At 38.6% G+C, this 21622-nt stretch overlaps 1 pseudogene; it reads left to right on the forward strand.

The window, feature by feature from the left end:
• The first annotated feature begins 13944 nt into the window (after window positions 1-13944).
• On the forward strand, window positions 13945-14012 carry LOC138848335 (U6 spliceosomal RNA; annotated as a pseudogene).
• The last annotated feature ends 7610 nt before the right edge of the window (window positions 14013-21622 follow it).

Consider the following 21622-nt stretch of genomic DNA (forward strand, 5'->3'; position numbering starts at 1 on the left):
AGATTCATCCCCCCCTTCCACAGATTGACTTTGGAATTCTGATTGAATTCACCTCAAAATCGCTCTCACACTCCATTTGGAGGGAATTAGAATCTGTCACCTCAGCAGAAGCGTTCCATGTCATTTTCCAAAACACAGAATCTCACCTTGGTTGTGTTGCCTATGGATTTCTAATCCTGAAAGGTCAATTTGCTGTGTTTTTTTTTTTTCTTTCATAATGGCTACTCTGTAAAAAATGTTGCTTGTATTGCATCAGAATACAAAATTTGGGAAGGAAGAAGACAAAACCAACTCAGACCCAGAAAACATTTAGGAAATTGCCACACAAGAAACCACAAATCAGCTGAGGCACCCAAAACAATGACAGCAAGCCAGAAGTGGAGCAAGCCAACAGCTGTGCCCTGATTGAAAAAGAACCTTCCTCTTGTGCCCTGAACTCAATATGCCAGCCTCAAAACCAAAGCTCACATCAGAAAATTCATTACAAACCATGATAAATAAGGGAAATGTGAAAAAGCCAAAGAAATGCAAGAGTCCTTTGTGATATTTGGCAGGATTTAGACACAAAGAAACTGGCTGTTTCCAGATTCATCCCCCCCTTCCACAGACAGACTTTGGAATTCTGATTGAATTCACCTCAAGATCGCTCTCATACTCCATTTGGAGGGAATTAGAATCTGTCACCTCAGCAGAAGCGTTCCATGTCATTTTCCAAAACACAGAATCTCATCTTGGTTGTGTTGCCTATGGATTTCTAATCCTGAATGGTAAATTTGCTGTGTTTTTTTTTTCTTTCATAATGGCTACTCTGTAAAAAATGTTGCTTGTATTGCATCAGAATACAAAATTTGGGAAGGAAGAAGGCAAAACCAACTCAGACCAGAAAACATTTAGGAAATTGCCACACAAGAAACCACAAATCAGCTGAGGCAACCAAAACAATGACAGCAAGCCAGAAGTGGAGCAAGCCAACAGCTGTGCCCTGATTGAAAAACAACCTTCCTCTTGTGCCCTGAACTCAATATGCCAGCCTCAAAACCAAAGCTCACATCAGAAAATTCATTACAAACCATGATAAATAAGGGAAATGTGAAAAAGCCAAAGAAATGCAAGAGTCCTTTGTGATATTTGGCAGGATTTAGACACAAAGAAAGTGGCTGTTTCCAGATTCATCCCCCCCTTCCACAGACTGACTTTGGAATTCTGATTGAATTCACCTCATGATCGCTCTCACACTCCATTTGGAGGGAATTAGAATCTGTCACCTCAGCAGAAGCGTTCCATGTCATTTTCCAAAACACAGAATCTCATCTTGGTTGTGTTGCCTATGGATTTCTAATCCTGAATGGTAAATTAGCTGTGTTTTTTTTTTCTTTCATAATGGCTACTCTGTCCAAAATCTTGCTTGTATTGCATCAGAATACAAAATTTGGGAAGGAAGAAGGCAAAACCAACTCAGACCCCGAAAACATTTAGGAAATTGCCACACAAGAAACCACAAATCAGCTGAGGCACCCAAAACAATGACAGCAAGCCAGAAGTGGAGCAAGCCAACAGCTGTGCCCTGATTGAAAAAGAACCTTCCTCTTGTGCCCTGAACTCAATATGCCAGCCTCAAAACCAAAGCTCACATCAGAAAATTCATTACAAACCATGATAAATAAGAAAAAAGAGAAAAAAGCCAAAGAAATGCAAGAGTCCTTTGTGATATTTGGCAGGATTCAGACAAAAAGAAACTGGCTGTTTCCAGATTCATCCCCCCCTTCCTCAGACTGACTTTGGAATTTTGATTGAATTCACCTCAAAATCGCTCTCACACTCCATTTGGAGGGAATTAGAATCTGTCACCTCAGCAGAAGCGTTCCATGTCATTTTCCAAAACACAGAATCTCACCTTGGTTGTGTTGCCTATGGATTTCTAATCCTGAAAGGTCAATTTGCTGTGTTTTTTTTTTTTTCTTTCATAATGGCTACTCTGTAAAAAATGTTGCTTGTATTGCATCAGAATACAAAATTTGGGAAGGAAGAAGACAAAACCAACTCAGACCCAGAAAACATTTAGGAAATTGCCACACAAGAAACCACAAATCAGCTGAGGCACCCAAAACAATGACAGCAAGCCAGAAGTGGAGCAAGCCAACAGCTGTGCCCTGATTGAAAAAGAACCTTCCTCTTGTGCCCTGAACTCAATATGCCAGCCTCAAAACCAAAGCTCACATCAGAAAATTCATTACAAACCATGATAAATAAGAAAAAAGAGAAAAAAGCCAAAAAAATGCAAGAATCCATAATGATATAAGGCTTGATTTAGTTGCTAGGAAACCGGCTGTTCCCGGATTCATCCACCCCTCCAGCTGACTGCCTGTGGAATTCTGACTGAATTAACCTGAAAATCACTGTGAAACTCAGTTTGGAGGCCATTAATATCTGTCACCTCAGCCAAAGTGTTCCATTTTATTTTCATAAACACAAAAACTCACCTTGGTCATGTTACCTGTAGATTTCTAAGCTTCAAACGCCTATTTGTTGTGTTTTTTCTTTCATAATGGCTATTTTGTACAAACTCTTCTTTACATTGCATCAGAATACAAAATTTGGGAAGGAAGAAGGCAAAGCCAACTCAGACCCTGAAAACATTTGGGAAATTGCCACACAAGAAACCACAAATCGGCTGAGGCACTCAAAACAATGACAGCAAGCCAGAAGTGGAGCAAGCCAACAGCTGTGCCCTGATTGAAAAAGAACCTTCCTCTTGTGCCCTGAACTCAATATTGCAGCCTCAAAACCAAAGCTCACATCAGAAAATTCATTACAAACCAAGATAAATAAGAAAAAAGAGAAAAAAGCCAAAGAAACGCAAGAATCCATAATGATATTGGGTTTGATTTAGTTGCAAGGAAACCAGCTGTTCCCAGATTCATCCACCACTAAAGCTGACTGCCTGTGGAATTCTGACTGAATTAACCTGACAATTGCAGTGAAACTCAAGATACCAAATTTCAGCTGAGGTCCCAAAACAAAGACAATAGCCAGAATTGGAGCACACCAACAGCTGTGCCCTGTTTGAAAAAGACCATTCCTCAGGTGCCCTGAACTCTATATTGCAGCCTCAAATCCAAAGCTCACATCAGAAAATTCATTACAAACCATGATAAATAAGGGAAATGTGAAAAAGCCAAAGAAATGCAAGAGTCCTTTTTGATATTTGGCTGGATTTAGACACAAAGAAACTGGCTGTTTCCAGATACATCCCCCCCTTCCACAGATTGACTTTGGAATTCTGATTGAATTCACCTCAAAATCGCACTCACACTCAATTGGGAGGGAATTAGAATCTGTCCCCTCAGCAGAAGCGTTCTATGTCATTTTCCAAAACACAGAAACTCATCTTGGTTGTGTTGCCTATAGATTTCTAATCCTGAAAGGGCAATGCGCTGTGTTTTTTTTTTTTTTCTTTCATAATGGCTACTCTCCAAAATCTTGCTTGTATTGCATCAGAATACAAAATTTGGGAATAAGAAGGCAAAACCGACTCAGACCCAGAAAGCATTTAGGAAATTGCCACTCAAGAAACCACAAATCGGCTGAGGCACCCAAAACAATGACAGCAAGCCAGAATTGGAGCAAGCCAACAGCTGTGCCCTGATTGAAAAAGAACCTTCCTCTTGTGCCCTGAACTCAATATGCCAGCCTCAAAACCAAAGCTCACATCAGAAAATTCATTACAAACCATGATAAATAAGGGAAATGTGAAAAAGCCAAAGAAATGCAAGAGTCCTTTGTGATATTTGGCAGGATTTAGACACAAAGAAACTGGCTGTTTCCAGATACATCCCCCCCTTCCACAGATTGACTTTGGAATTCTGATTGAATTCACCTCAAAATCGCACTCACACTCCATTTGGAGGGAATTAGAATCTGTCACCTCAGCAGAAGCGTTCCATGGCATTTTCCAAAACACAGAATCTCACCTTGGTTGTGTTGCCTATGGATTTCTAATCCTGAAAGGTCAATTTGCTGTGTTTTTTTTTTTTTCTTTCATAATGGCTACTCTGTCCAAAATCTTGCTTGTATTGCATCAGAATACAAAATTTGGGAATAAGAAGGCAAAACCAACTCAGACCCCGAAAACATTTAGTAAATTGCCACACAAGAAACCACAAATTGGCTGAGGCACCCAAAACAATGACAGCAAGCCAGAAGTGGAGCAAGCCAACAGCTGTGCCCTGATTGAAAAAGAACCTTCCTCTTGTGCCCTGAACTCAATATGCCAGCCTCAAAACCAAAGCTCACATCAGAAAATTCATTACAAACCATGATAAATAAGAAAAAAGAGAAAAAAGCCAAAAAAATGCAAGAATCCATAATGATATAGGGCTTGATTTAGTCGCTAGGAAACCGGCTGTTCCCGGATTCATCCACCCCTCCAGCTGACTGCCTGTGGAATTCTGACTGAATTAACCTGAAAATCACAGTGAAACTCAGTTTGGAGGCAATTAATATCTGTCACCTCAGCCAAAGTATTCCATTTTATTTTCATAAACACAAAAACTCACCTTGGTCATGTTACCTGTAGATTTCTAAGCTTCAAACACCTATTTTTTGTGTTTTTTATTTCATAATGGCTATTCTGTACAAATTCTTCTTTGCATTGCATCAGAATACAAAATTTGGGAATAAGAAGGCAAAGCCGACTCAGACCCAGAAAACATTTAGGAAATTGGCACACAAGAAACCAGAAATCGGCTGAGGCATCCAAAACAATGACAGCAAGCCAAAATTGGAGCAAGCGAACAGCTGTGCCCTGATTGAAAAAGAACCTTCCTCTTGTGCCCTGAACTCAATATGCCAGCCTCAAAACCAAAGCTCACATCAGAAAATTCATTACAAACCATGATAAATAAGAAAAAAGAGAAAAAAGCCAAAGAAATGCAAGAATCCATAATGATATAGGGCTTGATTTAGTCACTAGGAAACCGGCTGTTCCCGGATTCATTCACCCCTCCAGCTGACTGCCTGTGGAATTCTGACTGAATTAACCTGAAAATCACAGTGAAACTCAGTTTGGAGGCAATTAATATCTGTCACCTCAGCCAAAGTGTTCCATTTTATTTTCATAAACACAAAAACTCACCTTGGTCATGTTACCTGTAGATTTCTAAGCTTCAAACGCCTATTTGTTGTGTTTTTTCTTTCATAATGGCTATTCTGTACAAAGTCTTCTTTAAATTGCATCAGAATACAAAATTTGGGAAGGAAGAAGGCAAAGCCAACTCAGACCCTGAAAACATTTGGGAAATTGCCACACAAGAAACCACAAATCGGCTGAGGCACTCAAAACAATGACAGCAATCCAGAAGTGGAGCAAGCCAACAGCTGTGCCCTGATTGAAAAAGAACCATCCTCTTGTGCCCTGAACTCGATATTGCAGCCTCAACCAAAGCTCACATCAGAAAATTCATTACAAACCAAGATAAATAAGAAAAAAGAGAAAAAAGACAAATAAATCTAAGAATCCATAAGGATATTGGGTTTGATTTAGTTGCAAGGAAACCGGCTGTTCCCAGATTCATCCACCACTAAAGCTGACTGCCTGTGGAATTCTGACTGAATTAACCTGACAATCGCAGTGAAACTCAAGAAACCAAATTTCAGCTGAGGCACCCAAAACAAAGACAATAGCCAGAATTGGAGCACACCAACAGCTGTGCCCTGTTTCAAAAAGACCATTCCTCTGGTGCCCTGAACTCTATATTGCAGCCTCAAAACCAAAGCTCACATCAGAAAATTCATTACAAACCATGATAAATAAGGGAAATGTGAAAAAGCCAAAGAAATGCAACAGTCCTTTGTGATATTTGGCAGGATTTAGACACAAAGAAACTGGCTGTTTCCAGATTCATCCCCCCCTTCCACAGACTGACTCTGGAATTCTGATTGAATTCACCTCAAAATCACACTCACACTCATTTGGGAGGGAATTAGAATCTGTCCCCTCAGCAGAAGCGTTCTATGTCATTTTCCAAAACACAGAAACTCATCTTGGTCGTGTTGCCTGTAGATTTCTAATCCTGAAAGGGCAATGCGCTGTGTTTTTTTTTTTTTTTTTCTTTCATAATGGCTACTCTCCAAAATCTTGCTTGTATTGCATCAGAATACAAAATTTGGGAATAAGAAGGCAAAACCGACTCAGACCCAGAAAGCATTTAGGAAATTGCCACTCAAGAAACCACAAATCGGCTGAGGCACCCAAAACAATGACAGCAAGCCAGAATTGGAGCAAGCCAACAGCTGTGCCCTGATTGAAAAAGAACCTTCCTCTTGTGCCCTGAACTCAATATGCCAGCCTCAAAACCAAAGCTCACATCAGAAAATTCATTACAAACCATGATAAATAAGGGAAATGTGAAAAAGCCAAAGAAATGCAAGAGTCCTTTGTGATATTTGGCAGCATTTAGACACAAAGAAACTGGCAGTTTCCAGATTCATCCCCCCCTTCCACAGACTGACTTTGGAATTCTGATTGAATTCACCTCAAAATCACTCTCACACTCCATTTGGAGGGAATTAGAATCTGTCACCTCAGCAGAAGCGTTCCATGTCATTTTCCAAAACACAGAATCTCACCTTGGTTGTGTTGCCTATGGATTTCTAATCCTGAAAGGTCAATTTGCTGTGTTTTTTTTTTTTCTTTCATAATGGCTACTCTGTCCAAAATCTTGCTTGTATTGCATCAGAATACAAAATTTGGGAAGGAAGAAGGCAAAACCAACTCAGACCCCGAAAACATTTAGGAAATTGCCACACAAGAAACCACAAATCAGCTGAGGCACCCAAAACAATGACAGCAAGCCAGAAGTGGAGCAAGCCAACAGCTGTGCCCTGATTGAAAAAGAACCTTCCTCTTGTGCCCTGAACTCAATACGCCAGCCTCAAAACCAAAGCTCACATCAGAAAATTCATTACAAACCATGATAAATAAGAAAAAAGAGAAAAAAGCCAAAGAAATGCAAGAATCCATAATGATATAGGGCTTGATTTAGTCGCTAGGCAACCGGCTGTTCCCGGATTCATCCACCCCTCCAGCTGACTGCCTGTGGAATTCTGACTGAATTAACCTGAAAATCACAGTGAAACTCAGTTTGGAGGCAATTAATATCTGTCACCTCAGCCAAAGTGTTCCATTTGATTTTCCAAAACACAAAAACTCACCTTGGTCGTGTTACCTGTAGATTTATATTCTTCAAATGCCCATTTGTAATGTTTTTTATTTCATAATGGCTACTCTGTCCAAACTCTTGTTTGTGTTGCGTCAGAATACAGAATTTGGGAATGAAGAAGGCAAAGCCAACTCAGACCCGAAAACATTTAGGAAATTGCCACACAAGAAACCACAAATCGGCTGAGGCACCCAAAACAATGACAGCAAGCCAGAATTGAAGCAGGCCAACAGCTATGCCCTGTTTGAAAAAGACCATTCCTCCTGTGCACTGAACTCTATATTGCAGCCTCAAAACCAAAGCTCACATCAGAAAATTCATTACAAACCATGATAAAAAGAAAAAAGAGAAAGAAGCCAAAGAAATGCAAGAGTCCTTTGTGATATTGGGCTTGATTTAGTTGCAAGGAAACCAGCTGTTCCCGGATTCATCCACCCCTCCTAGCTGACTGGCTGTGGAATTCTGATTGAATTCACCTGAAAATCGCACTCACTCTCGATTTGGAGGAAATTAATATCTGCCCCTCAGTGGAAGGGTTCTATGTCATTTTCCAAAACCCAAAAACTCATCTTGGTCAAGTTGCCTATGATTTCTAATCATGAAAACCCAATATGTTCTGTTTTTCAATTTCCTGATGGATCCTCGTTCTAAACCCTTGTTTGTATTGCATCAGAATACACAATTTGAAAAGGAAAAAGGCAAAACCAACTCAGACCAACAAAGCATTTAGGAAAAAGTCGCTCAAAATGAAAAATTGCCTGAGGCACCCAAAGCAATTACAGAAAGCCAGAATTGGAGAGAAACAACAGCTGTGCCCTAATTGAAAAAGACCATTCCTCTGGTTCCCTGAACTCCTTAAGCCAGCCTCAAAACCACAACCCACATCAGAAAATTTATTACAAACCATGTAAATAAGAAAATGTGAAAAATGCAAAAAAGAAAAAAGAAATGCAAGAGTCCTTCGTGATATGGCGCTTGTTTTAGTACAAGGAAACCAGCTGTTTCCGGATTCATCCACCCCTCCCAGCTGACTGACTGTGGAATTCTGATTGTATTCACCTGAAAAGAGAGAACATTTATAAGTATATTGGGACTGTGGAACCTGTCATTTACCAATCACATGTTAGACTGAATCATAGACCAAATATAGGGAAGAAATCCTATGCATGTAAACCTTGTGGGAATTCATTCAGTATTAAATACCCTCCATCACAGCACTCATATTGTGGAAAACCCTCATGTGTGTAATGATTGTGTGGAAACCACTCACCAGAAGTCAGATCTCATTAGACATCAGAGAATTCACACAGGGTTGAAATCTTACAAATCTAATGACTGTGGGAAGTTCTTTGGCCAGAAGAAACACCTCATAAATCATCAGAGAATTCACACAGGTGAGAAACCTTTTGAATGTAATGACTGTGGAAAATCCTTTGGCCAGAAGGCAAACCTCATAAATCATCAGAGAATTCACACAGGTGAGAAACCTTATGAATGCAATTACTATGGAAAATCCTTTGGCCAGAAGGCAAACCTCATAAATCATCAGAGAATTCACAGAGGGGAGAAACCTTATGAATGCAATCATTGTGGAAAAGCCTTTGCTGAGAAATCAAAGCTCACAAAGCATCAGACAATTTGTACTGGGGGAAACCTTATGATTGCAATGACTGTGGAAAAACCTTTGCTGAGAAGTCAAACCTCAGAAAGTATCAGAGCCTTCACACCATGGAGAAAGCTTATAAATGAAATGACTGTGGAAAAGCCTTTGGTCCCATCCTTGCATACCAAGGATAAATCCCACTTGGTCTGGGTGGATGATCTTTCTGATGCATTGTTGGATTCAATTGGCCAGAATTCTGTTGCAGATCTTTGCATGTATGTTCATCAGGGAAATTGGTCTATAATTACTTTCTTTGTTGCACTTTTTTCAAGTTTAGGAATGAAGGTGATGTTGGCTTCATAGAAAGAATTTGGGAGAATCGCCTCTCTCTCAATTGTTTTGTATAACTTGAGAAGAATTGCAGTTAGTGCTTTAAATGTCTGTTAGAATTCAGCAGTGAAGCCTTCCAGTTTTGGGGTTTTCTTGGTAGTGATGGTCTTTATTACTGGTATCATTTCCATCTGGTTATGTGTGTGTTTAGGTTTTCTATATCTTTGTTGCTCAATTTAGGTAGGTTTTATGGATGGAAGGATGGTGGAAAGCCTCTTTGCTGTACTTCATAACTCATAAGATATCAGAGTATCCACACAGGGAATTTTCTACTTGACCTTTTTGTGCAAGTTATATCTCATGAAATATTAGAGAATTCACCAAGGGGAGAAATGCATGAATATAATACATGTGAATAGCCTTTGTGGTGCAAATCAGACCTCATCAAACATAAAAGAATTCTCATGGGGAGCAATTTTATGAATGTAATGACTCAGAGCCTTTTACCATAATTCAGCCCTCATTGTACATCATCAAATTCATATAGGGAAAAACTCCTTTGAAAGTAAAATCCCTTTAATTAGAAGCCATACCTCATAAGACAACAGGGAATTCACGTGGGAGAGAAACCTTATGGGTGTAATGAGTGTTGGAAAGCTCTGCCCAAATCTCTCCTTATATCAGAATGCACAACATATATATCTAATGAATGAAATAAATGTGAGAAAGTCATTTCACATAGGTAATGCCTCATAATCCATCATGGAATTTGAACAAGGGAGAGACCTTAACAATATAATGAATGTGGAAGAGCTTTTCTCCAAAATTCATGTAAGTATTGTGACAAAACCTTTTGCTGGAAATCACATCCTATCCAACAGAGACTCATGTAAAGGAGAAAGCTTATAAATATTATTAGAGTCAGAAGTCAATGGTACATCAGAGAATTGACACAGGTGGTTTCTTAGGCGTATACTGATTGTGCAAAAACATTTTCTTTATTTCAGGCTTGTATAGACACAGAATTCACAAAAGGTGATAGTCTTTGCATGCTGTAAATACAATAAAACCTTTAGCCAGAAATTAGACATCAACAGACTTCAGAGAATTCATAAGGAACAAAAGTCTATGCAATGAATTTGGAAAATGTATTTCTGTTATAAATCAGTCTTCAATTCCCATGAATAGACTCACAAATGAGAAAACATGCATGCATAGAAAAGTTTTGTACCATAAATTATCTCTAGATGGTAAACTAATATATCACACAAAAGAAAAATCATGAGTGTAATGGAATTGGGAAACCCTTTGCTATAAGGCCGATTTCCAGAAAGCTTAGCAAGATTACAGAAAAGTCTCTGAAAATGTAACATGTCTGAAAGATTTGTTGGCATCACAAACTGGAGGATAGCTCAAGTGCATGTGTTTTTGTGCCTGGCATCCAAATTGATATCTCTTTTTCTTTGATGAATTCCTTGTTTATTTATTTAGCAGATTTAGAGACAAAGGATTCCTGTCCATTGATTTACTACTATATGCCCACAATTGCCATGGTAAAGTATATGGCAAAAACTGAGTGCTGGGGGCTGTGAATCTGATTCATCACTGATAACATTGAAGACATTGGTTCCTGGTTCTTATGCTGCTATGCATGGAAATGTTTCTCTAATTTCATTTTCAAATAGTTCATTGTTAATATAAAGAAATGCTTCTAATTTTTAAAATTTCATTGAAATAATTTGTGATTAATGTGTCCTAGTCATGCATTATTACAGGGTGTAGTGCAATATTTGCACACATTTATGCAGTAAAAAGTGATCAAGCTAAGCAACTACAGTTTTATTAAGTTTTTAAAGAGTTATTTATTTGAAAGACAGAGTTACAGAGAGAAGTAGCAGCAGAGAGAGAGAGAGGTCTTCCTCTGCCGGTTCACTCCCCAGATGGCCACAATGGCCGGAGCTCTGCCAATCTGATTCCAGGAACCAGGAGCTTCTTCCAGATCTCCCACTTGGGTGCAGGGACCCAAGGACTTGGGCCATCTTCTACTGCTTTCCCAGGCCATAGCAGAGAGTTGGATCAGAAGAGGAGCAGCCAGGACTAGAACTGGTACCCACAGGGGATGCTGGTGCTTCAGGCCAGGGTGTTAGCCCACTGTGCCACAATGCTGGCCCCCAAGCAACTACAGTTTCTAATTCTTCTCCATGATTTGAGACTACCAGCTCCTCTCCTTCAGTTCTTTACACAGAACCTAATATGGTTGAATGTAGTCATCTCATTATATTATGGAACACCAGAAGTTCTTTCTGCCTCTTTGATTTTTGATACCTATTATCCAATCCCCCTCTATCCCTAGCTGCTTCCCTTCTCAGCCTCTAGTAATCACAGTTCTGTGTTCAGATCCATTATTTTCTTTCACTTCCACATGTGACAAGGACCAGGTGACATTTGTGTTCCTGCTTCTGGCTTATTTCAATTAATTTAATAATATTTTGTTCTTTTTTTGTATCTAAAAGAGGTTGCCCTGTCCATTGTTTTTCACTGATGGACAGCTAGATTGGTTTCACATCCTGGCTGCAGTGAACTGTGTTATAGTGGCTGTGTTATGGGAAAATTGCTGTATCTTTGATATGCTCTCCTCCTTTCCTTCTAATAAAATTTCCTTATTCTATATAGCCAAGAGCAAGATAACTCTCACATGGTAGGTCAATTTTTATCTTAGTTTAATTTTTGTTATTTATTTGAAAGAGTTACAATAGAGGTAGAGACACAGAGAGGTCCTCCATTAGCTGGTTCGCTCTACAGATGACTACAAAGGCCAGAGTTATGCCATTCTGAAACCTGGAGACAGGAGCTTCCTCTGGGTCTCCCTCATGGGTGCATGGGCCCAAGGACTTGGGCCATCTTCTACTGCTATCCCAGGAGATAGCAGAGAGCTGTATTGGAAGAAGAGCAGCTGGAACTAGAACTGGCACCCAAATGGGATGCTGGCCCTTCAGGCCAGGGCTTTAACTCACTGCACAACAGCGCCAGCCCCAATTTTTATCCTTTTTAAGGAATGACCATACTGTTCTGCATAACATCTGTACTAACTTGTGTTTTCACCTACCATATATGGTGGTTTTCTTTTCCCATGTGCTCTCTAGCATTTGTTATTTTTTATCAGTTTGGCATAAAAATGATATAGTATTGTTCATGTTTTTGTGTATTTTGAAATCAGTTAATTTGTTTATTAAATCTTTATTATTTGAAAGGTGGATTTAGAGAGAGAGGGAAAGACATAGATAGCTTTCATCTGCTGGCTCACACCCCAGAGAGTTTCAACAGTTGAGCCTGGGGCATGCTGGAGTCAGGAGCTTCATCCAAGTCTCCCACATGAGTGGCAAGGACCTGAGTCCTTCGTCCATCTTCTGCTGGTTTCCCAGGTGTTTAGCAGTGAGCTAAATTGGAAGTGGAGATTCCTAAACTCAAAGTGGAACTCAGATGTTATGCTGGCCTCACAGATTGCAGCTTTCCCCACTTGGCCACAATGCCAGCCCCTCTATCAATTTAATTCCTCAAAAATAGCTCAGTAATGTTGGCATCTATCTCATTTTGTTTTTTCTCTGTTATTATTCAACTTATTGATGTCTTATTTTTGTTCACATTATTCCTCTCAATTGCTCTACCTGAGGTGAGTAGGGCTGCTGTGTTGCTTAAATGAAGTGTATGCTTTAGATTACTCATTTAATGAGTGCATGTCATTCACATAGCACTTCACTGAAGTTCTACTATGTCCCAAATCCTCTTCTAGGCACAGAATTTAGACCACTTTTCTCTTAGGCCCAGATCTTGCCTTTAACATACTACTTGGAATTTAGTAGCTCATGAAATCTGCAGACTGCATAAATGAATGAATATTTTGAGGGCTGTGCTTTTGTGGAGGAACTTCATAGGAGACCGAAGGAATAAAATAAATCAAAAGTATCCACAGTATATAGAATGTATACTATTTTACAAGTCACAGAGAAGAAGAAGAAGAAGGAAAGTAGTAAGACTAGAAAGTTTGTGGCAAGACTAACAGGCGCTGGTCAAGAACTTAATAAGCACATTAGGAAAGCAGTAAGGTTTCTTTTTTTTTTTTTTTGAGGAAAAGTTTTTATTTCTAGTGATGAAATTGGCTACAGAACATTATGAAAGTTTAAAAATACAAAGAGAATTGTCTATAATTAATAGATTCAAAATTTGACAATCAGTGAATATCATTATTAGTCATTACCAACAACAGTTATTGATTTGAAAGGCAGAGTGACAGGAAGAGGGAACCACTGCTTCACTCCCCAGACACTTGCAATAGCCAAAGCTTGACCAAGCCAAAACCAGGAACTGGGAATTCATTCTGGATGTCCCATTTGGGTGCAGGGACCCAAGCACTTCTGCCATCCTCCGTCTCCTCCCAGGGTGCACACTAGCAGAAACTTGCCTCAAAGCAGAGAAGCTACCACTCAAGCCAGGCATTTGTATATGGGATGTGGGTGTGTGGTGGTGATAGCAAGCCCTCATGGATAAAAAAAAAAAAAAAAAAAAAAAAAAAAAAAAAAAAAAAAAAAAAAAAAGTTATTTCTATGCCAAGGAAATTACTCTGTAGTCTTTCTCTTATAAACTACGTATTGCTGAACCTAGATAATTTTTCCTTTATTTAACAATGACATGAAAATGTCAGTTGAGTTGGCTTTCCTGAAGACCTTGTTTCTTGAATATTAGTGGCTAGCTGAGATAAATTCTTTTCATCTCTTTCTCGCTTCGGCAGCACATGTGCTCGCTTCGGCAGCACATATACTAAAATTGGAATGATACAGAGAAGATTAGCATGCCCCTGCGCAGTAAGGTTTCTTTACCTCCCTGTAGGCTCTGCTCTCCAGAGGTGAACAGGGTCCTCTAAACCCACTTGCTGCACACACAAACACCTGAGTGTTGTATTCTCCCACAGGTGTTGGAGACTGATATGGTGTTCTGATTTATATTTACATAATGGCTAGTGACATCGGGCATATTCACATGTTTTGACCATGTACATTTCTTCTGAGAAATGTCTATTCAGATCCTTGCCTGTTTCTTCACTGTATTTTTTGGAGTTTTTCCAATTCAGGTAAATGTTCTGGAAATCTGTAAACATTCAGAGTTTTAACTTTTCCTGCCATCTGTTCATTGTATCTACACTCTGATGTTTACTTTGTTGTGAAGAAGTATCTTAGTTGGATATACTCAAATGTCTCTGTTTTTATTTTTGTGACTATTGCTATTGGAATCTTACCCAAAAGCTATTGTGTGTTGACAATATTTAGAGTTTCCCTATGTTTACTTGGGTTTGGGTCTTATGATTACATTTTAATTCACTGTGAGTTCACTTTCACATAGTGTAAGAGATGTTGGAGTCTCTTTTCAGGCTTCTACATATGGATAATCAAGTTCCTCTGCACCACTTGTGAAAGAGATTCTTCTTTCTCCAGTTCATTTTAGTTCCTTTGTTAAATATGAGTTGCTGGTAGAAATTTGGGTTTATTTCTATGCTACCAAGTCTTTTCCATTGAACTATGTGTCTGTTATTATATCAGTGCTAACACTTCTTCTTTTTTTTTTTTTGCAGTATATTTATTTGAAAGGCAGAGTTACAGAGAGGTAGAGGCAGAGAGAGAGAGAGGTCTTCCATCCACTGGTTTACTCCCCAAATGGCCACAATGGCCGGAGCTCTGTTGATCTGAATCCAAGTGTCAGGAGCTTCTTCCAGGTCTCTATGCAGGTGCAGGGGCCCAAAGACTTTGGCCATTTTCTACTTTTTTCTCAGGCTATACCAGAGAGGGGTATAAGAAGTGGAGCAGCTGGGAAACATACTGGCACCCATATGAGATGCCAGCACTGCAGACGGTGACTTTACCTGCTTTGTCATAGTGCTGACCCCTGTAATATGTCTTAAAATATGGTGTGATGTCTCCAGCTTTTTTTTGCTTTATAATATTGCTTTAGATGTTAAGCATCTCTCATGTTTCTATGTGAATTTTAGCATCATTTTTTCTAGCTCTGAGAACATCGTTGGTATGTTGATTGGGATTGCATTGAATTTGCAAATTGCTTTTGGTAGTATGGATATTTTGGTATTATTCTTCCCATTCACAAACATAAGTTTTCTGTGAGACTGTCAAAAAGCCTTGACAAAAATTGGACTTTATTACACAAAAATTCATCACTTTTTGGGATCATTTAAATCCATAATTTTGCACTAATATTTGATAAATAATTAAAGACTTTGAGCATTTTAGTAGGAGAAATTAAAATATTTATCAATTTATTCAAATATTGTTTAGATGTGATATTCAAATATTGTTTAGAGCCATTGTCTGTATTCCCTCTAAATTACGATCTTTTTGCTTTTTGCCTGTTAAACTTGTCCCTTGATTCAACAACCCTTTTTAATGTAATGTAAACTGAAAATGTCATTTCATAAGCTAAAAAAAATGACAAAGAAGGAAAAAGAAGGGAGGGAGGTTGAGTATATAATTATGTTCTCCGAATTTTTTCTATAAAACATATTGAATCATTTAAAAGCTAATTAAAATTAAACTCAAAATTGGACCATTATGACCAATATTTAAAACAAGTGATTAAAAACTGTAGATGTCTTCAATTTTGATTATCATTCTTCTTTAGAATATCTGAAAGAAATCCAGTTTCTCACTTTAAAATATACCAGTGTGTTAGAATTTAGTATTAAATGACTTTGTTTAAAAGTTTTATTTAATCTATTGCTTTAAGTAGTAATACTATGGCCATTGTAAAACAAAATCCTTATCATTTTTCATAAAACAGGAAGGGCCTTTAAAACATCATCACTAAAAATATTAAGAGACCTAAAATATAACATTCTTAAAACCCAAGTGATACCATTCAAAATTTTCAAATATGCAGGGATAGTTCATGTCAAGTAACTAAATAATTGTTAAGTGTATATATGGAATAGCTTCTATAAATTCTTTTGGCAAGGGCTGGCACTGTGGCATAGTGGGTGAGGCTGCCACCTGCAGTGCTGGTATTCCATAGGGGCATCAGTTCAAGACCTGGCTGCTCCACTTCCTATCCAGCTCTCTGCTATGGCCTGGGAAACACTATAAAATGGTACAAGTCCTTGGGCCCCTGCAACTGCATAGGAGACCAGGAAGAGGCTCCTGGTTCCTGCCTTCCAGTCAGCACAGCTGCAGCCATGGAGGCCAACTGTGGAGTGAACCAGTGAATGGAAGACCACTCTCTCTGCCTCTCCTTGTCTCTCTGTGTAATTCTAACTTTCAAATAATATAAATAAATCTTTAAAAAATTCTTTTGGCAAATAGATGAAGCTATTTGTTATACATTTCAAATAAATAGCAAACATACTAGAAAAATATATTGAAGAAAATTTAAGCAACTCATAGCTATACACAGAAATTTCTCACCATAACAACATAGCAACCACTAAATTTCCAAATTCAATTTTCCACAACTTAGAATCTTTAACTCCAGAAGGAGTACAAAATTGACAGAACAGTGGCCTATGTATCAGGATACCTAATGCTAATACAGAATTATCCCTGCCACAACTTACCTATGTGACCTTGAACAATTCACTTTACTTCTCTGGGCTTGGCATTTAGCATCCTCATGTGATAAAGGAGGCTTGGATAAGATCAGTTGTACTCTATCTTGAGACTTCAATGATCTCTCAGTTTCCAAACAGGCACCTTAAGGGAAAGTAAACCTTTAGATCAAAGCTTACATTTTTAAATATAAATATATTTTAAACTCTTTCTACAACTAGTACAAAACAACACATTCAAATGTGTACCATGCCACTTTTCAATATTTGGGAATAATTAATGCATCATTTTAGAGCATTGTCTTGAGGCCAGTGCTGTGGTGTAGCTAGTAAAGCCACTGCATGCAGTGGGGGCATCCCATATGGAGGCCGGTTCAAGTCCAGGCTGCTCCATTTTCCATTCAGCTGTCTGCTATAGCCTGGGAGAGCAGTAGGAAGTTGGCCCAAGTCCTTGGGCCCCTGAATCTGCATGGGAGACCCTGAAGAGGTCCTGGCTCCTGGTTTCAGATTGGCATATCTCTGACCTTTTAGGTCATCTGGGGAATGAAAAAGCAGATGGAGGAACTCTCTCTCTTCCTCTTGTTCACTATCTGTGTAACTCGGACTTCCAAATAAATAAATAAATAAATCTTTTAAAAAATCAAAAGAATATTGTCTGGCACACAGTGAACCACTAAGTACAAGATATTATTAGTAATATTAGATTGAAATATTGAAATAAACTAGGCAATAAGCCTTAAGATGCAAATTAATACCAAGAAATATAATCTCAAATTTCTGTGTTCAACAAGGTAGTCTCTTTTCACTACTAACTTTATACTAAATAAGATATTTTGATATTTTGTTAAGAGTAAATTTATCGGGGGCCAGCGCCGTGGCTCACTTGGTTAATTCTCCACCTGTGGTGCTGGTATCCCTTATGGGCAAAGTGTTCTAGTCCTGGTTGCTCCTCTTTCAGTCCAGCTTTCTGCTATGGCCCGGGAAGGCAGTAGAGGATGGCCCAAGTGCTTGGGCCCTGCACCCGGATGGGAGACCAGGAGAAAGCACCTGACTCCTGGCTTTGGATGGGCACAGCTCCAACTGTGGCAGCCATCTGGGGACTGAACCAATGGAAGGAAGGCCTTTCTGATTTCTCACTGTATATAACTCTACCTGTCAAATAAAAAAAATTATTAGTTTTTCATAAAAACTGCAGTATTGAAAAAGTTCTAAAATCCCTCTAATTCTAAATGTCTGTGACTGCTAACTCATTAGCACATATTGCATTCTTTACATCTGGGTAATCATGACAATTCACTTTTAAATGATTAACAGATCTGCTGTTATATATAAATACATGCTTTTCCGAAAATCATACAATAAGCAGGCTACATACTTTACTTCAAGTAGAACTGCCATATCCAGTCCTACAATTGTAAATAAGACAGTTTCAATTGTTCAGCATTATCAATTATAAATTCCAATCGTGTAGCAATACTCATAAGAATTTAGGGGGCTGATGCTGTGGAGTAGCAAGTAGAGCTGTGGCTTGCAGTGCTGACATTCCAATTGGGTGCCAGTTCAAGTCCTGGCTACTCAAATTACTATCCATCTTTTTAGGCAAGTAAGACTTACTATCCAGCAGTAGAGGATGGCCCAGGCCCTTGGGCTCCTGCACCTGCATAGGAGACCCAAAAGAAGCTGCTGGCTCCTGGCTTTGGATTGGCAGAGCTCCAGCCATTGTGGCCAAATGGGGAGTGAACCAGCGGTTGGAAGACTGCTCTCTCTCTCTCTCCTTCTCTGTGTAACTCTGATTTTCAAGTAAAATAAATGAATTTTTTTAAAAAAAGGATGAAATAAAAAGGAAGATGAAGATTACAAAATTGTTTAATTTTTTTTAATAAATATAAATTTCCAAAGTACAGCTTTTGGATTACAGTGGCTTCCCCTCCCCCAAAACATCCCTCCCACCCATAATCCTCCTATTTCCTGCTTCCTCTCCCATCCCAGAAGATTACAAAATTGTATGAAGGACATTTGTACAGTAAACAAATATACTGATTTCCAATGCAATATTTGAATACTTGAAGCAGGAAGGCTAAGTACTTCTTTGCCAAAATAACATGTTTTCTCCAGTGTAAAACCCATTTGCCATCCCAATACAAAAAGGGATTTGGGGCAAGAAGGAAAAAAGAAGTCCACACATGCGGAAATTTTAAGCAAAACAAAATAGAGAATGTATTTAGTTTCATGTAAATCACATGAGAATTAATAGTATTCTACCAATTTGCAACAAATATTTTTAACTTTAATGAATGAATGAATTTTCAGTTACATAGCAGGAAACTTCTACCCTCTCCCATAAAACTGAAAGAGAAACTTTTTAAAAGTAAAAACTGATGAAAGAATTCTGCAATACATGTTAATGTTAAGTAGCCCAGCAGAGTTTATTTAGAAATACAAACACACACACAGAAAATAAATACATTAAAATCTTACTGAATAGGTCAGTAATAGTTCAGGATCCAATATGTGTGCAAAAGATTCTGGATTTCCCAGTCACTTTGTATAGGAAATGATGTGCTTTGCTATGTAGCATGTAACTTTAGATTCCTGAACACCTCCACTTTGCTTCTTACCCTGAATCCCAGCAAATACAGGAACACAGCTGTTGAGTCATTCATTTTCTGGATTTGGGAATATCAAAGAATTAATGAGTATAGAAAGTTGTACAGCAAAGACCAAGAATATCCAAGGGAGGTCAGGAAAATCAATTGAACAAGTCAAAATACTATGAATGTATACTGAATGCTCTGTTTTTAATATGTCTTACTTACCTAAAAAGACATGAGGGCTATTGCTCTCTCTCTTAATACAACTAAGGAGAAGATATCACCAATGCTCAAGAAAAATGAATACACAGCAGAGCTAATACAAAATCCCCAAATTCCAAAATAGAAAAACTGGATATGCACTCCTTACACACACCCTGAAGTGGCAATGAAGTAGAACAAATCTAAAATTAGAAAAAAATCTTTTTTTAAAAGATTTATTTATTTATTTTAAAGTCAGAATTACACAGAGAGAGGCAGAGAAGAGAGAGGGGTCTTCCATCCACTGGTTCTCTCCCCAGTTGGCTGCAATGGCCAGAGTTGTGCCAATCCAAAGCCAGGAGCAAGGAGCTTCTTCCAGGTCTCCCACATGGGTGCAGGGGCCCAGGACTTGGGCCATCTTCTACTGCTTTCCCAGGCTATAGCAGAGATCTGGATCCATATGAGCTGCCAGCACTGCAAGTGGTGGCTCTACCCACTATGCCACACCACTGGCCCCGAAAATTCTTGTCAAATTAAGAACATTTAACCTTTGTTTTAGAGTGCATTATTAAAATATCTAAACTGGGGGAATACATAATTTCTTTCTTTAGAAATCAGAAGAGAAAAAGAACACTTCAAGCCTACTGTGACACCACACAGAAGGAATGGAGAATCATGATCTCAATTAGCCTAGGGACAGAATAAAAGGGAGGGAAATAGGAACAACAGAATTAAGATGAATAAGCTTTGACAGCTGAGGGAATCTGAATGTAAAGAAAAGGCATGCAGTTAACTGAAACAATAGAGATAAGTCTGAGAGGAAAAAACATTGTTAAGTCATATTAATGGGGCCAGAGCTGTGACTTAGTAAAGTAAAAAAAAAAAATCTAAATTTTGTTTTTAAATTATATAATTAAAAAAGATAAAAAAGATGTTCAATCTTAAGTCTCTACAGCATAAGATATACATCAATTTTCCCAGGTTCTATTTGCATTTATTAACAAAGTTTCATGGGTGTAATCACTAAAGTGGCTCCAATAAGTCTTTTTATAAAAATTATTTTTTATTTTGACAGGCAGAGTGGACAGTGAGAGAGACAGAGAGAAAGGTCTTCCTTTTTCTGTTGGTTTACCCCCTAGTGACCGCTGCGGCCAGTGTGCTGCAGCTGGCACATGGCGCTGATCCAAAGCCAGGAGCCAAGTGCTTCCTCCTGGTCTCCCATGCAGGTACGGGGCCCAGGCACTTTGGCCATCCTCCATTGCACTCCTGGGCCATAGCAGAGAGCTGGACTGGAAGTGGAGCAACTGGGACAGAATCTGGCTCTCCCAGCAGGACTAGAACTTGGTGTGCCTGCACCGCAGGTGGAGGATTAGCTTATTGAGCCATGGAGCCTGCCTCCAATAAGTCTTAACCTGGGATGCAACTAAATTTAACAAGGATACTCAATAGGAATTTTAGAAGAATTCCAAAATATGTATCAGAATAAAAATAAATACTTTACTTGGTACATCTCATTTTAACTATACTATTGTCTAAATTTCCAAATATCAGATGTACTAAAAAAATCCCCAAAGCAGCAGAGTTGGTCCGACATGATGAGGAATAAAATAAAGAAAATGAGAATTCGCAGATCCCAGATTAAAATAACCAAGAAGGCCCAATAAAAGAAAACTCAATGTCTTCATACACTAACATTTATTACCTCAGATTTATTTAACAAAAAGGTGATTATTCCAGCTACATCCCATTAGGTAGCCCAATTTTACCTGCTAAATCCATTTAAAAAAAGCACCTCATGATATATTACTAAAATCATATTGCTATATGCCATCCACCATGTCCACTGTACCTTATACCTAATGTTAACAGATCTGATGAAAATCAGTAGATAAATGATGTGTCTTAACCACGTGTGGGAAATGTCTTTTGTTCAACGTTTTTCCAAAAACCCCTCAGTCTCAGTTTGCCTTCACATTGAAAAGACACTTCTGAGGTTTACTAATCAGTCCAGCTTCTTCGGGCCTCCCTCCAATGAAAGGGGCTAAAATCCATCAAAATAAACTCTAGGCACTGTCCT

This window comes from Oryctolagus cuniculus, unplaced genomic scaffold (genome assembly GCF_964237555.1).
Source record: "Oryctolagus cuniculus unplaced genomic scaffold, mOryCun1.1 SCAFFOLD_45, whole genome shotgun sequence".
NCBI classification, from domain to species: domain Eukaryota; kingdom Metazoa; phylum Chordata; class Mammalia; order Lagomorpha; family Leporidae; genus Oryctolagus; species Oryctolagus cuniculus.